The 15,662-nt window shown below is 44.3% G+C and overlaps 1 protein-coding gene across 2 annotated transcripts in view; it reads left to right on the top strand.

The window, feature by feature from the left end:
• The window catches only part of sulf1 (sulfatase 1), a 423,430-nt gene that overhangs the window by 308,294 nt on the left and 99,474 nt on the right, over nt 1–15,662 (top strand). The gene's annotated exons all lie outside the window — the stretch shown is intronic.

Genomic DNA, 15,662 nt, shown 5'->3' on the forward strand with positions numbered 1-15,662 from the left:
CTGAAATCTGGCCCCCGACCCCACTCAGCCTCCTCGCCCATCTCACTGGAGCCTGCCAACCTGGCCACCATGAGACCCTGGACTTGCCTGTTAGCACAGGCTCCATTGATGTGGTGGGGCTGCCTGCAGTCCCAGCTGTAGTCATGTTCCTGATAGTCCCAGTGGTGTTACAGAGCTGCCTTCCACCCAATTGACTGGCAGCTCTCTCTCTCTCTCAACATTAAATGGCCTCAGGCAGCCATGTGGACTGCAACCATCCGCACCTCCGTCCACCACCGCCATCCTCTGCCTCACCACCCAACGTAATTTAGTGGGGGGGAGCTACAACGCCCATCATGGATTGCTTTTTCATTAATATTTATACACAGTAATGGACAAGCACATGATTGAATTGGAACATATTGAAGTAGCTCTCATCTCCTGAGGTACATTCAGGTTTGACCTGAAACCACACTGCAGGTTCTGATCTCACTTCTGCAAGCTGGATTGAGTCAAGCCAAACTGATAGAATGGAAGTCCCCTATCTTTGCTGTCTGTGAGATAGTGTCTGTCCAGTTCCCAAAGTATACTGCCCACACCACAAAGCCCATCCTAATTTTATGTTAAGTGTGAAGTCTAATTCATGGAGATCATAGGATGGCCGATGTTGGGAAAATGGTAAATGGTTGCAAATGAACAAATGTTGCAATTGTGCAATAGGAAACAGTCTTCTGAAGGATGGAAGCACATTCTTGTGACCAGAGTTGCTTTTTTAAGTGCATTTATTAGTGTCACAAGTAGGCTTACATTAACACTGTAATGAAGTTACTCTGAAAATCTCTGCACCTATAAGTACTCTTCCTTACTTAGGCTGAATGATGTTGGTATCAGATACCCTTTAAAGGTACATTCAATTCCAAAGCTTACAGCACATATAAAACACAAAACAAAGCTAATTTCAGGGAAAACAGTCACCTAAACTGCTTTTTCTACTATACTAGCAGAAATCCGCAAAACATTTGCCGTGAAGTTAGTCTCTTAATTGCAGCAATACTTCTTTAATTATAGAATTTTTAGTTATTCTTCCACTAAAGACTTTAACAGAATCACTCTTGAAAAAAAATCTATCTGAAGCTGTAAGAGCAAGCTAGGAATATAAATGTTGTCACAAGTCTGACTTGTTTATAGCATATACTATGAAAATTTAGTTGGGAAATGGTTTCTGCTGACTTGAAAGGCATGTTTCCAACTGATGGATTCAATATTATTTGAAGAATAAACACTGTTTATCCTTGAGATCTGCCTGTTATAATGCCAGCATCTATCAGAGAAGAAAACAGCTCTTGCCATCCACATCCCTTCTATCAATCCCATTTCTCATGGAATCGATTTCTCCAGTCACTGTTAACACAAACCAAAGGCCCTGATGGCTATAAAATCTCATACAAATATTTATCACTGGGATTTCAACTAGCCTGACAATGGACATGTAAAGGGTTACTTATAGAATCCCTACAGTGCAGAAGGAGGCCATTTGACCCATTGAGTTTGCACTGACTCTCCAACAGAGTATTCCATCCAGGCCCTATCCCCGATACCCCATGTTATTACCCTGCTAATCTCCCTAGCCTACATATCTTGGGATACTAAAGAGCAATTATGTAGGGTCAATCAACTTAACCTGCACATTTTTGGACTGCTGGAGGAAACCGGAGCACCCGGAGGAAATCCACGCAGACATGGGGAGAATGTGCAAACTCCACACACACAGTCACTGAAGGCCAGAATTGAACCCAGGTCCCTGGCATTGTGAGGCAGCAGTGCTAACCACTTGAATAGTGAAAGCCAGTGGCACAATTATAGATTTTGTCCTACCAGATTTGGTTTAAGTCAGAAGAAATCATGGTGAAGAATTGGTGGTTATATGTCTCTCATTGATTGTGTAAGTAGTTGGAATAACCTAAAGTGGTGCAACTAAAGACAGAATTGAAGCATTTGGGATTCCATACACTATAGGGAATATTGCACTGATCCCAGTATGTTAAATTGGTCCAAAGACAATACATCCCCACATAATCATAGAGTCATAGAGGTTTACAGCATGAAAACAGGCCCTTTGGCCCAACTTGTCCATGCCGCCCCTTTTTTAAAAAAACTCCTAAGCTAGTCCCAATTGCCCGCATTTGGCCCATATCCCGCTACACCCATCGTACCCATGTAACTATCTAAATGCTTTTTAAAAGACAAATTGTACCCGCCTCTACTACTACCTCTGGCAGCTTGTTCCAGACACTCACCACCCTCTGTGAACAAATTGCCCCTCTGGACACTTTTGTATCTCTCCCCGCTCACCTTAAACCTATGCCCTCTAGTTTTAGACTCCCCTACCTTTGGGAAAAGATATTGGGGGGAATTTTACCGTTTTGAGTCTAAGTGCCGAATCTGGGCGTCAGATAGATCCGCGCCTGGAATCCTCTTTCCAGCGCGCCCATACGCGTTTTGCCGGCTCCGGCCCGATCCGCACTGTGGGCGGGGCTTAGCGCTGGCGGACCGATCGGAGCTCTGAATTGCACATGCGCAGTTCGAAACAAATCTGACAGAGCGCCCGGGCACGAAAAAAAAAGCAGAGGGCGGAGAGAGCGGCGCTCTGACGTTCATCCTCTGCGGGGAAGGGGGTGGGAGGGGAGGGGGTGTGACCGATCATACCCTGGGGGGGGGGGGGGGGGAGGGGGCGAGGGGGTGTGACGTATCATCTCCTGGGGGGGAGGAGAGGGGGTGTGACGTATCATCCCCTGAGGAAGGGGAGGAGAGGGGGTGTGACGTCTCATCCTCTGGTCGGGGGGGGCGTCGGCTGCCAGTCTGCGGCCGATGCCTCCTGCCGGAGTGGACGTACGGCCGTGCCATCCCACAAAACCTTCAGGATGAAGTGATTCCTCGCTAAGAAGATGAAGCAGAACTGACCGATTCCACAGTGGCCGATTCCACAGTGTAAAGGGATACACCATCACTGGTACACTACCAGCCACAGCCATCTCTCCCGTTCTTTTGCCCCTGCAGGGAAGAGTAATCTGTGGCTGGTAGTGTACCAGTGATGGTGCCAGGAGGCATTGGCCGCAGACTGGCAGCTGACCCCCCCCCCCCCCCCCGCCAACCAGAGGACGAGACGTCACACTCCCACTCCTCCCCCCCCACCCCCGCCCCCCCCCCTCCCCTCCCAGGGGATGAGACGTCACACCCCCTCCCCTCCCAAACCCCCCCCCCCCCGCCCCCCGGCCCCAGGGAATGAGATGTCACACCCCCTCCCCTCCCACCCCTCACCCCTCCCCTCAGGGGATGAGACGTCACACCCCCTCCCCTCCCATCCCCCCCCCCCTCCCAGGGGATGAGACATCACCTCCCCCCCCCCCCCCCCCAACCCCAGGGGATGAGACGTCACACCCCTCTCCTCCTCCCACCCCCCTCCCGCCCCGACCGGAGGATGGCCTGGGTCAGAGAGCCGTTGCAGTCTCTGATCCCGCTCTTCGGAGGCTGCAGCAGCGACTTCACAGACTTTTATTTTGCAGGTCGGTAACAGCGCGGACGCGGATCGCGCCAGAAGACGGTAAAGTGGGATTTGGCGGTAGAGTTGGGCGCGCGGTTCATTAAGTCGATTTAAATGCATGCAAATGCATTTAAATCGTCGGGCCGCCCGATTCGGGCGCGGGCCGGATCCGCGCCCAAATCGGGTGTCGGTAAAGGCGCGATCTGCTCGGATTCGAGTGCAGTTCACGTTAAAGGCCCAGCGCCCAACTTTACCCCGATTTCGCGCCCGAAAACGGGCGCAAAGGTTTGGTAAAGTCAGGCCCATTGACTATCTAGCTGATCTGTGCCCCTCATTATTTTATAGACCTCTATAAGATCACCCCTCAGCCTCATATGCTCCAGAGAAAAAAGTCCCAGTCTATCCAACCTCTCCTTATAACTCAATCCATCAAGTCCCGGTTGCATCCTAGTAAATTTTTTCTGCACTCTTTCTAGTTTAATAATATCCTTTCTGTAATACGGTGACCAGAATTGCACACAGTATTCCAAGTGTGGCCTTATCAATGGCTTGTACAACTTCAACAAGACGTCACAACTCCTGTATTCAATGTTCTGACCGATGAAACCAAGCATGCCGAATGCCCTCTTCGCCACTCTGTCCACCTGTGACTCCACTTTCAAGGAGCTATGAACATGTACCCCTAGATCTCTTTGTTCTGCAACTCTCCCCAACGCCCTACCATTAACTGAGTAAGTCCTGCCCTGGTTCAATCTACCAAAATGCATCACCTTGCATTTGTCTAAATTAAACTCCATCTGCCATTCGTCAGCCCAATTGATCAAGATCCCATTGCAACTGGAGATAACTTTCTTCACTGTCCACTATGCCACCAATCTTGGTGTCATCTGCAAACTTACTAACCATGCCTCCTATATTCTCATCCAAATCATTGATATAAATGAGAAATAACAATGGAACCAGCACTGATCCCTGAGGCACACCGCTGGTCACAGGCCTCCAGTTTGAAAAACAACTCTCTACAACCACCCTCTGGCTTCTGTCATTTATTTTTCTGCCTGCATACTAGAATACTATTAAGCTTGGGATGTCACATCCTTATCTTCCACTGTATTTGTCGCTGCCATCACCAATGGAATGTGCATCACACACTGTTGAAGCCAACTTGTGGTTGCGAGAAGGAGATTAGTCGTGGCCTGGGGGAAGGCTTCCACTTCATTAACAAGGGCGACGTCATAAAGTTTTATAGCACAGCAAGAGGCCCTTCGGGCCATCATGTCATGGTTAGTTGCAAGTTCTGCGATGGCCATTGAAAGGTCATTGGCCATTGTCTGATTCTTCCTCTAGATGTAGATTGTCTCATATGTGAAGCTCATGAGATGTAGGCGGGGACCTTGAACCTAAGAGGGCATCTTTGACAGCTCCTTCTCATTGAGCAGAGAGACCATCGGCTGATGGACTGTCTCAGTGGTGAGTTTGAGGCCAATTATGTCGTCCGAAAACCTTAACAGGCCCATGTAATCGCCAAAGCTTCTTTTTCAATGACAGGACACCTGGTTTCTATGTCCACTAGTCCTCTTGAAGTGTACAGACTGGTTGCACCTGAAAGAGGATGACTCTGAGGTCTGTGAAGGAGGTAGCAGCTGTGATGGTGGTAGATAGGGTGGGTCATAATGGGCCAGGATGTCTGTAGAGAGCAGCATCTCTTTGATGCAAATGGACACCTGTTTCTGTGGGGAATCCTACACCCAAGCTTGGTCCTTCCTAAGTAAGCATCTCAGTGGCACTGTGACCTGTGTCAGGTGAGGCAAGAATCTGCCAGCTACCAGGAGGCTTTGCAGGCATGGGACAAAGGGAGGAGTGGGGAAGTCATTGATGCCCTTGGCTTTCTGGGGGTCCGATGTGAGACTGCTGCTGCTGCTGATGACATGGCCCAGGAACCGGATGGAGGGTTTCAGGGACTTACGTTTTTTATTTGGTGTTAGCCCAACCTCCTGCAGCCATTCCAGGACTGCTGAGAGCCACTCATCACATTCCTGTGCTTTAGCCCCATGAACCAGAATATTGCCCATGTGGCAGACAACACCTTGCAGGAATTGCAGGATGTCTGACCTTGTGCACTGGGAGATCTCCGGCACCGATGTGATTCCAAAGAGTAAGTGGTTAAAGCAGAATCTTCCACAGGGAGTAAAGAAAGTGGCTAGGAAGTGAGATTCCTCCTCAAGGGGAAACTGTCAGAAGCTGCTGTTGGCATCTAACTTTGAACCAGGAGTGAGTTACTTGCCACAGAGTTCCCAGCCTCCAATTTATTCTTGAAGCCTCAGTATTTAATATTCGAAGCCTGCATCATTTTCCTTCAGCCTTTTTGCAGATTAGAAAATCCATGTGTACAAAACAAAGAACCCCCTCACTGAGGTTGGCTTCCCCGTCTTAAATAGTAGACAAAATTTGGATTTCCTCCCATGCACCATTTCTGTTTGGTGCAGAGTTTTAGAAGCCCATTAATAGCATGGCAGGTTTGAGAATTTATGAAGAAAATGAAAAGGCTGCTGAGGAATCTGGAAAGATGGGTAAAAAGTGTTTTCTCACATTCAGATATCACTATTATAATGTATTGTAATGTAGATGTGTTTATAATGCAGTGATTCAATAGATGGAATCCTGAGCCCTCCCCCATGGTGTCAGGGAGCATTTAATTGAGTGAGAGGGTGGGGACCCTCTTCAAGCACTTCAGTCCATCTGGTGTAGGTACACGCACCGTGCTGATAGGAATGAGACCTTTGACCCAAGTTAAGAACGGCGATATAGTTCCAAGTTAGGATGGTATGTGGTGTGGAGGGAACTTGAAGATGGTGTCTGCAGTCCTTGTTCTAGGTGGGCACAGTAAGAAGTCTCCCAACATCAGGTTAAATTCCAACAGGTTTATTTGGTATCACAAGCTTTCAGAACGCTGCTCCTTCATCTGATGTGTGTCAATAGTGGAGAGAGTGAATGTTGAAGGTGCTGCATGGGGTGCTGATCAACCAGGCTGTTGTTTTCTTGGGTGATGTCGAGCTTCTTGAGTGTTGGAGCTGAAATTATTCAGGTATATGGAGAGTATTCTATTACACTCCTGACATGTGGCTTGTAGATGGGGAGCACTCTTGGGGAGGCAGGAACTGGGTTACTTGCCACAGAGTACCCAGTTTCTGATGTGCTGTTGTAACCACAGTATTTATATGGCTAGTCCTGTTCAGTTTCTGGTCAATGCTAATCTCCAGGATGTTGATATTGGAGGAATTCAGTGATAGTAATGTCATTAAATGTAAAGGGCAGATAGTTAGATTCTTTCTTGTTGGAGATGGTCATTGCCTGGTGCTTGTGTGGCATTCATGTTACTTGCCACGTATCAGCCCAAACCTAAATGTTGTCCAGGTCTTGCTGCATATGGACACAGATTGTTTCAGCATCCAAGGAGTTGGTACCAAATATTATGCAGTCATCATCCCCACTTCTGACCTTATGTTGGCGGGAAGGTCATTAATGAAGCAGCTGAAGATGGTTGGGCCTGAGGAACTCCTACAGCGATGTCCTGGGACTGAGATATTGATCTCCAAAAACCACAACCATCTTCCTTAGTGTTAGGTATGACTCCAACCAGTGGAGAGTTTTCCCTCTGATTCCCATTGACTTCAGTTGAGGGGAGGCAATGGCGCAGTGGCATTGTCACTGGAATGGTAATCCAGAGACCTAGGGGAATGTTCTGGGGACCCGGGTTCAAATCCCACCTTGGCAGATGGTGAAATTTGAATTCAATAAAAATCTGGAATTAAAAATGTAATGTTTACCATGAAACCAATGTTGTAAAAATCCATCTGGCTCACTAATATCCTTGAGGGAAGGAAATCTGCTGTCCTTATCTGGTCTGGCCTATACATGACTCCAGATCCACAACTACGTGGTTGCCTCTTAAATGCAATAAGTGCTGGCCCAGCCAGTGATGCCCACATCCTATGAAGGAATAAGAAGAATTAAACTGCGATGAAAGTGATTGTTTCCACTGGCTGGAGAACACTGGGACACAACCTCAGAATTGCGAGTCAATCATTTAGGGTTGCGTTTTATTTTATGAGAAATTTCACTTAGACGTGTGAACCTTGGGAATTTTTTACCCCATACTGTGGATGCTCCATCCTATATTTAAGTTGGAGAGGGATAGATTTTTGGTGTCCCAAGGAATCAAGAGTTATGAGGAGCGGCAGGAAGGTGGAGTTGAAACTCAAGATCAGCCATGATCATATTGGATGGCAAAGCAGGCTCAACGGGCTGAATAGTCTTCTCCTGCTCCTATCTTGTATGTTCTAATCTGGTTATTACCCCTTGGAAAGAAAAGAAACCAGATAGATAAGGATCAGTAATATCTCACAAAAGACTAACAAGGAAACTCTACATCACAGTCCTGTGCGCTTTTCGGTGAAGATCTGCTTATAAAGTCTTCCTACAGATGCTCGATTCTTTATTTAATTTACAAAGTGGATAATACAGTAACCTTCTTTTGATTTTAAATGCTATAATTTTTCCTCTCACAACAGATAAAGAATTTGCACCAGATGGGTATTTTACAACAATCAACAAGGAGTCACCATTAGACTTTTAACTCAGTTTTTTATTAAATTCAAATCCCACCATCTGCCATGATGGGATTCGAATCCGGGCCACCAGGGCATTATTCTGGGTCACCAGTCCAGTGTTAATACCACTTCACCACTGCCTCCCCACAACTGGAGTCAATGGGAATCAGAGGGAAAACTCTCTACTGGTTGGAGTCATACCTGGCGCAAATAAAGATGGTTGTGTTTTTGGAGATCAATCACCTCAGCCTAAGGCACTGAGTCAAACTGTTTTCTGATCTGCTTGTGATTGGGCTTATGGGGGTTGGCCATTGGGATGTTGGTTGATTGTTTAGAAAGCAGCCTAAAGTTAAGGCAAAGCCTAAGGCAAGGCAAATGATGTGTCAGAGTAAATTTGGGAAGGCCTGTTGCCACCAGCAGAGCTTTGCATGGAGCCATCACACATCCAAAAATGTCAGGCAATGCCTCTTGCATGTGTATGTGACCTTATGAGTGTTGTAGGGCCTCACAGAATTTCCTGTATTATCCCCTTTGTAACATTAAATGTACCATCAGCCGTCTTTTTCATAATGAATTTCATTTTAAAACCCGGGAATGTCTTGAATTTTCTTTTCCTTGCCATGTACTATTTGGGGATGATCTTCCTCTGTTTCTGCCTGGAATATGCTTGTTTCCTGTGTATATAGAAGAAGATAATGGGGCAGGGAACATTCCCACTTTGATTTGCTCCTCCAACTTTGGGCTTTACCCCGAGGATGACCCAAGAACCTGTCCTTGGTGCAGGCGCCATCATTAAGAGGCCATGCCTTTGAGGAGGGGTTATAGGGGGACATTCCTGTCAAAAAACGAGTGGGTGGGTTTTATGCTGTCACTCTGGTGGAGTGCCTGTGAGAGCCAACAAGACCCACTCTACTGGGAGCGGGTCACCATCGGGGGTTCTCCCCCCCCCCCCACCCGCAACAATCATTGCTGACATTCCCCTCCCCCTTCCCCCCCCCCCCCCCACCCCCTCCACCACCACATGTAAATAAACTCCACCTCCATGGGGCTCCCACTAGGGCCTGCCCCTGGCACAGGTTGGCACTGCCATGCCAACCTGACAGTGCCAGCCTGTACCAAGGCAGTACCGGGGTACTGCCTGGGTATATCCTCCCCCCACCTCCCCAGGGGACTATACTTACCTCTGTACCCCTGGAAGGATCCCTTTGATTGTTTCTCATTTGGATCTTGGGGCAGCTGGCACATTAATAATATTTAAATTCATGAAAATCTATTTAAATGAGGTTCCCACCCATTTAAGGGCATGAACCTCATGATATCACCGGTGAGGGGCAGGGAAAATCGGGAAACATGGTCTCTCCGGAGAGAATCGCATTTCCCGAGCCTCTCCGGATTTGCTGTCTGCGTTGCTGTTCCCTCTGACAGCGAATGTGGGCTGAAAATTCCTCACCCTCCATTTTATCTTCTGTAACGCATGGACCTGACTATTACTCAAATCCAACTTCCGCATAAACGCCTGCTGCAGCTGTTTTGTATTATAATTGTGAATAATAGAAAGAAGGTCAAACATTGGTGGTGCTGTAATGTTTTCCATGGCAATATATCTGCGAACATTTCACTTTGAAAAGGGACAATATTGACATCTTGTCTAGTCTCAGTGGAATGTTCGCTGGTGCAAATATCATGGAGAAACAAAACGTTCCAAAGGAAGCCAGAGGGTAGCTTCTAAATTCCGTAAATATCTGTGGCACAATCCTCTCCACCTTTCTCTACACTGTGATATATTTAAATAAGTAATTGTCTGCCTTTTTTTGAAGGCAGCTTGATAGCCTTAATTTTAAAATGGCAACTTAATGAAAATATCAAAGTACTTGAAGTGGTTGAGCAACATGATTAAAAGCACTTAAATAAACATTTGTGAAATATTTTAAACAAATTGAAGAGTCACACCCAACAAAAGCTTGGTTGCTTTTATCAGCTGTGTGGATTCAATCACTCAGCCTTTTTTCTCAAATCAAGTGGTCAGTAAGAGTAAGAGGTTAGAAGAGGGTGGGATGGGTTGTTGCTACACTGGGATGATTTAAATTGGCCTGACGGATGTGTGTCAGGGCAGTGCGTATGTTTATAATTTATCCTTTGATTTTGATTTAATTTGATTTATTATTGTCACGTGTATGGGATACAGTGAAAAGTATTGTTTTTTGCACTCTATACAGACAAACCATTCCATTCATAGAGTACATAGGGGAGAATGAAAGGAGAAGGTGCAGAATGTAGTGTTACAGTCATAGCTAGGGTATAGAGAGAGATCAACTTAATATAAGGTAGGTCCATCCAAAAGTCTGATGGCAGCAGGGAAGAAGCTGTTCTTGAGTTTGTTGGTATGTGACCTCAGACTTTTATATCTTTTTCCCAATGGAAGAAGATAGAAGAGGGTGCGTCGGGTCCGTGATTATGCTGGCCGCTTTTCCGAGGCAGCGGGAAGTGTAGGCAGGGTCAATGGCTAGGAGGCTGGTTTGCGAGATGGACTGGGCTATGTTCACATCTCTTTGTAGTTTCTTGCGGACTTGATCAGGGTAGGAGCCATACCAAGCTATGATGCATCAAGAAAGGATGCTTTCTATCGTGCATCTGTAAAATTTTCTTCATGGAAAATTATTTCATGGGATGTGGATGTCGTTGGCTAGGCAAGTATTTGTTGTCCGTCCCTCATTGCCTTTGAGAAGGTGATGGCGAGTCACCACTGCTCTCCATGTGTGTACCTGTAATATTGAATTAGTACCAGGATGAAGAAATTATTCAATAGTCACTCACTTTTCTTTGTATAACAAAAGCTGTTCTACTTCATGACAGTGGGCCATGAAAAGGAGTATTTTAGAATTCAAATGCTAGATTTGCATTTTCCATGCTTCTTAAGATGATTAACAAATTTTTCACTGACTTGTAAATAAGATATGTCAAGTAAGATTAGGCCTTGAAGCAAAAAGAATAAGTAAATGATTATGATTTCAATCTGTATACTTTTAGAATGATCTGGCAATTTGAATTTGTGGATTTGAAAAATGTTGGTATCTGGCTTTTAACCATTGAAGAAAAAAAGGGAGAAGTTGTGTTTGACTGGGCAGGAACTGCAGAGATGTGGAATATAATTTGAGAGTAACTATATATTCTCTGCCTTTCCCCATATATCCCACTCCTCACATCTGTATTATTTAAAGAAATATATTGGTTAGGCCTGCATACTGCTTCCTACAGATTGGTTGTGGAATGTTTTAATCAGATGTACCGCACAGAGAGAGCTGAGGTTATTAATTGCGGAACTTTAGTTTGTGTGTTCAGTTGACAACATTATCCCAAGTTATTCAAAAAGATTCAAACTACATTTTAATACTTTTCTAGTCTCCACTGAAATGTGAAAGCAGTCAAAAAAATGCACTTCCATGGTTACCGGCACTATTCCATACAAATATTAACAATAACATACTGGGCCATTAGATTGCCTGTCAATCTGTTATTAATGAAAGGACAGAGGTTACACTTCAGGAGGGACCTCTATTATGTCACAAAGACAAGGAATGCTGAAACCCAAGAGTGACTTTAGAATTTAATAAGCCATCAGCATACCCTCATAGTCAAAACATTGCCTCCTCTGAGCTGAGCTGAAGTCTTTGCCATCAGTGATGGGCTTATGAGCATGGCTTTCATAGACTCATAGAATCCCTACAGTGCAGAAGGAGGCCATTCAGCCCATCAAGTCTGCACTGACCACAATCCCACGCAGGCTCTATTCCTGTAACCCCACATATTTACCCTGCTAATCCCCCTGACACTAGGGTCAAGTTAGCATGGCTAGTCAACCTAACCCGCATATCTTTGGACTGTGGGAGGAAACCGGAGCATGCGGAGGAAACCCACGCAGACACGGGGAGAATGTGCAAACTCCACACAGACAGTGACCCGAGGCCAGAACTGAACCCAGGTCCCTGGCATTGTGAGGCAGCAGTGCTAACCACTGTGCCGCCCCTACTACTTTCTACTTGAAAGACCAGCCCTACTAATTTGCTTTCCATTGAAGATCCATGAAGGAATCAGGTTCTCCTCCATCCTGCCTGTGACCACAATAATTCCAAGCATCTATGTAGCAAACTGTACCAACATGTCACAATACTGTTTCAGGGGTTCTTGGAGTGTGTGGATGGCTGAGTCAAGAGTTCGTTAGGTTGGCAAAGATAGAAACAGAGAAAGGGCAAAAAGGAGGTTATCTTTCATGAAATGAGTGACTGGTTGGTTTCTATAGCAAAGTCCACTAATAGTCTGTTATGAGAAAGTGCCCTGCCTTACCAAACTATTATAAAGAGCTCGTGAAAACCAGTCCTCAGAGGTACAGTAATATTGGCTTTGTTCCTGAGAGCATCATCTTTCCTTGGTGAATGGTTTTTAAATGTATAATTTGATCATTAAATTATAATGATAATTGCACCATGCCCATATTGTAATACAAGGCTGAGATATTCTCCTGCGCTGTGATGATACTACAGTGATTGAATTGCTACAAATATAGATCCATTAGCAATTATTATTGTAGGACTTTGTAATGTAAGCATGCCCCATTACAAATCTCCTCTCCCTGTATCTGTATTTGTTGTCAATAAGATTATGTAGCATGTTCGTACCCACACATAAATCACACATTGGCCAATGTATTTAATGCTGGGTGTTTACCCTTCATCATTAGTAGAGTTGTGTAACTAAAAAGAAACAAGTAACCACAATGCTCTTACAAAATCCATCCCAACTTTGAAGAAAGAGGCTGTAATTTTATTGCAGCGTCCTTGTGCTTGCTGACCTATATTGGCTTCTGATCCAGCAGCAACTCAATTTTCAAATTTTCATCTTTCTGTTCAAATCCCTCCATGCCCTCACCCCTCCCTATCTCTGTAACACTCTGCAACCCTCTCAGACCCTGCATTTCACCAATTCTCTTACTCATCTCCAATTTTCATTGCTGCAACATTGCTGGCCATTCCTGCTACTGCCTAGCTCCCAAGCTCTAGAATTTTCTCACTAACCCTCTTTGCCTCTACAACTCTTTCCCTTCCTTTAAATTGCTCTTTAAACTTACAGGTTTGGCCAAGCTTTTGGTCGTCTTTCCATGATATAGCTCGGTGTCAAATGTTGTCTGATGATGACATTCGAGGAAAGTGCCTTTGGATAATTTACTAATGTTAATGGCTCATATAAATACAGGTTATTTTTGTTGCTGTTAAAATGCTAATAGTACAAAACTTGAAAATTCCACATGCCTACGCTTCATTGAAATTCCAGTGACAAGAATGTCCAGATTAATTTACTAGGATGGTGTGGTGATTACATGGCAGATTTAGACTTTCAGTGAGGACGTCACTGATTTTAAATAAAGGGAAACCAGACAATTGATTGTCGGGTAATAAGGAAAACATAAGTCTAAAATTAAATACAAGCAGTGCTTTAAGCAAGCAGAGCTTTGTAGCATTTAAAAAAGAAAAGAGGATTACTGGATCAAGCACAGATTTTTCATAAAAACTGGAAACTATAAGGCAAGAATAATGAAGTAGTAGATATCCCATGGTGCTAGAAGATTGGAGCTATGCTACTTTATAAGGACAAAAACCTTATTGTTAAATGGATCCAAGCCAGAAAGTGAAGCACAAAACAAGACACAGACCTTTTCCTTGAGAATAGGTTTATTCACAGGATGTAGCATTACAGATCTCTGCCTCCTCACCTAGTGTCCCAGCTGACTCTCTTTGTGCTCTCAGTCCTTAATAAAACAATGCCATTGTCTCTATATCTCCAAAAACATAATCACCCAACCGTTAACATTTACATCATGTACTGTATAATGTGTCATTGCCCTGTTAAATTACAGCTGTGTATAGATTGGAATGCCACTTTAAGGCCACAAGGTATCTCAGATTTATGTTTTCCTCAGGTTGGTTGAAGGCTGATTGCTCTGAACAGAGTGTCAGATCAAATAGAGGTTGTACTGGCTTCCTTTTTATATCACATGGCATACAAATATGGATGTGTGACGTACCGCAATGGATGAGTGGACAACCTTTAACATACAATAACAGATCACTGATGATGTTACGGGTCAGTCAGAAGATATGCCACTTTATAATGGCAATCAGTTTACTACCATCCTTGTTGGAGTAGTAACATACTGGCTGACAAAACAGCACTGAATTGATTTCTAAATAAATTTCCTGTTCTCATCACCAGCATTTTCCCTATCCAAGTCTATTTGTGGACAACTAATATCTTCAATTACAACTGTATTTTTCTACAAAGATAGTGGAAATCTGAGACTCTCCCAAAAGAGTATGGTTGCTGGGTCAACTGAAACTTGCAAGTCTGAGTTTGATAGATTTTGGGAGCAAAGTGGAGAAAAGTCAGTTAGATGGAACTGAGGAACAGATCAGCTCTGATCTAATTGCAAGGTAAACTCGGAGCTGATTTTCCTATTCCTATCTTCCAGTGCTATTACAACAATTTAATACTGCTGCGTCTCCTCCCTCTCTATCCTTCCTATAAATTTTATATTAAGTTAAAAATGAATTCTGACTCCACTGATTTTATTGACAGTCATGTGACATTTTTAGCATTTTTTTTCACTTAGTTTGTTTGAGTTTAATGTCTCAGACCTTCTTGTTAGAAGAGCCCTTACTTCCGAGATTTTTTTACATGCACCAATAACTACATACGCTTGCAGTATTCAAAATGTGGAGATGCCGGCGTTGGACTGAGGTGGGCACAGTAAGAAGTCTCACAACACTAGGTTGAAGTCCAACAGGTTTATTTGGAATCACAAGCTTTCAGAGCGCTGTTCCTTCATCAGATGGATGATGCTGCGATGAAGGAGCAGCGCTCCGAAAGCTCGTTATTCCAAATAAATCTGTTGGACTTTAACTTGGAGTTGTGAGACTTCTTGCAGTATTCAAAGGAAGAACCCTTTTCACTTTACTTAAGTTTACTGGTTTTATTCACATACCCTCTCGTAATTTTCCTTGTCTTCAGAAGACAGCAGAATACTCATAACGAGACTGTGATGTAAACTTATAAATTTAATAAATAGTAAAGGCATAAATAAATAGTAACAATAACAAACTATAAATTTACAGTAATGGTATCCTGGCCTGGACTTTGCCGTAAAAATAACTGTAAGGCTATCAACGCCTGTTATTAAAAAAAATAAATTGGACACTGACTGTTCAGATGCTCCGCCATTCAATTATGGTTGATATTTTTCTCATCTCTATTCTCCCGCCTTTTCCCCATAACCCCTGATCCCCTTATTAATCAAAAACCTATCTATCTCTGTCTTAAAGACGCTCAATGACCTGGCCTCCACAGCCCTCTGTGACAAAGAGTTCCACAGATTCACCACTCTCTGGCTGAAGAAATTCCTCTTCATCTCTGTTTTAAAGGATCGTCCCTTTAGCCTGAGGTTGTACCCTCTGGTTCTAGATTTTCCTACTAGTGGAAACATC

The sequence above is a fragment of the Mustelus asterias genome, chromosome 7 (assembly GCF_964213995.1).
Source record: "Mustelus asterias chromosome 7, sMusAst1.hap1.1, whole genome shotgun sequence".
Lineage (NCBI taxonomy): Eukaryota > Metazoa > Chordata > Chondrichthyes > Carcharhiniformes > Triakidae > Mustelus > Mustelus asterias.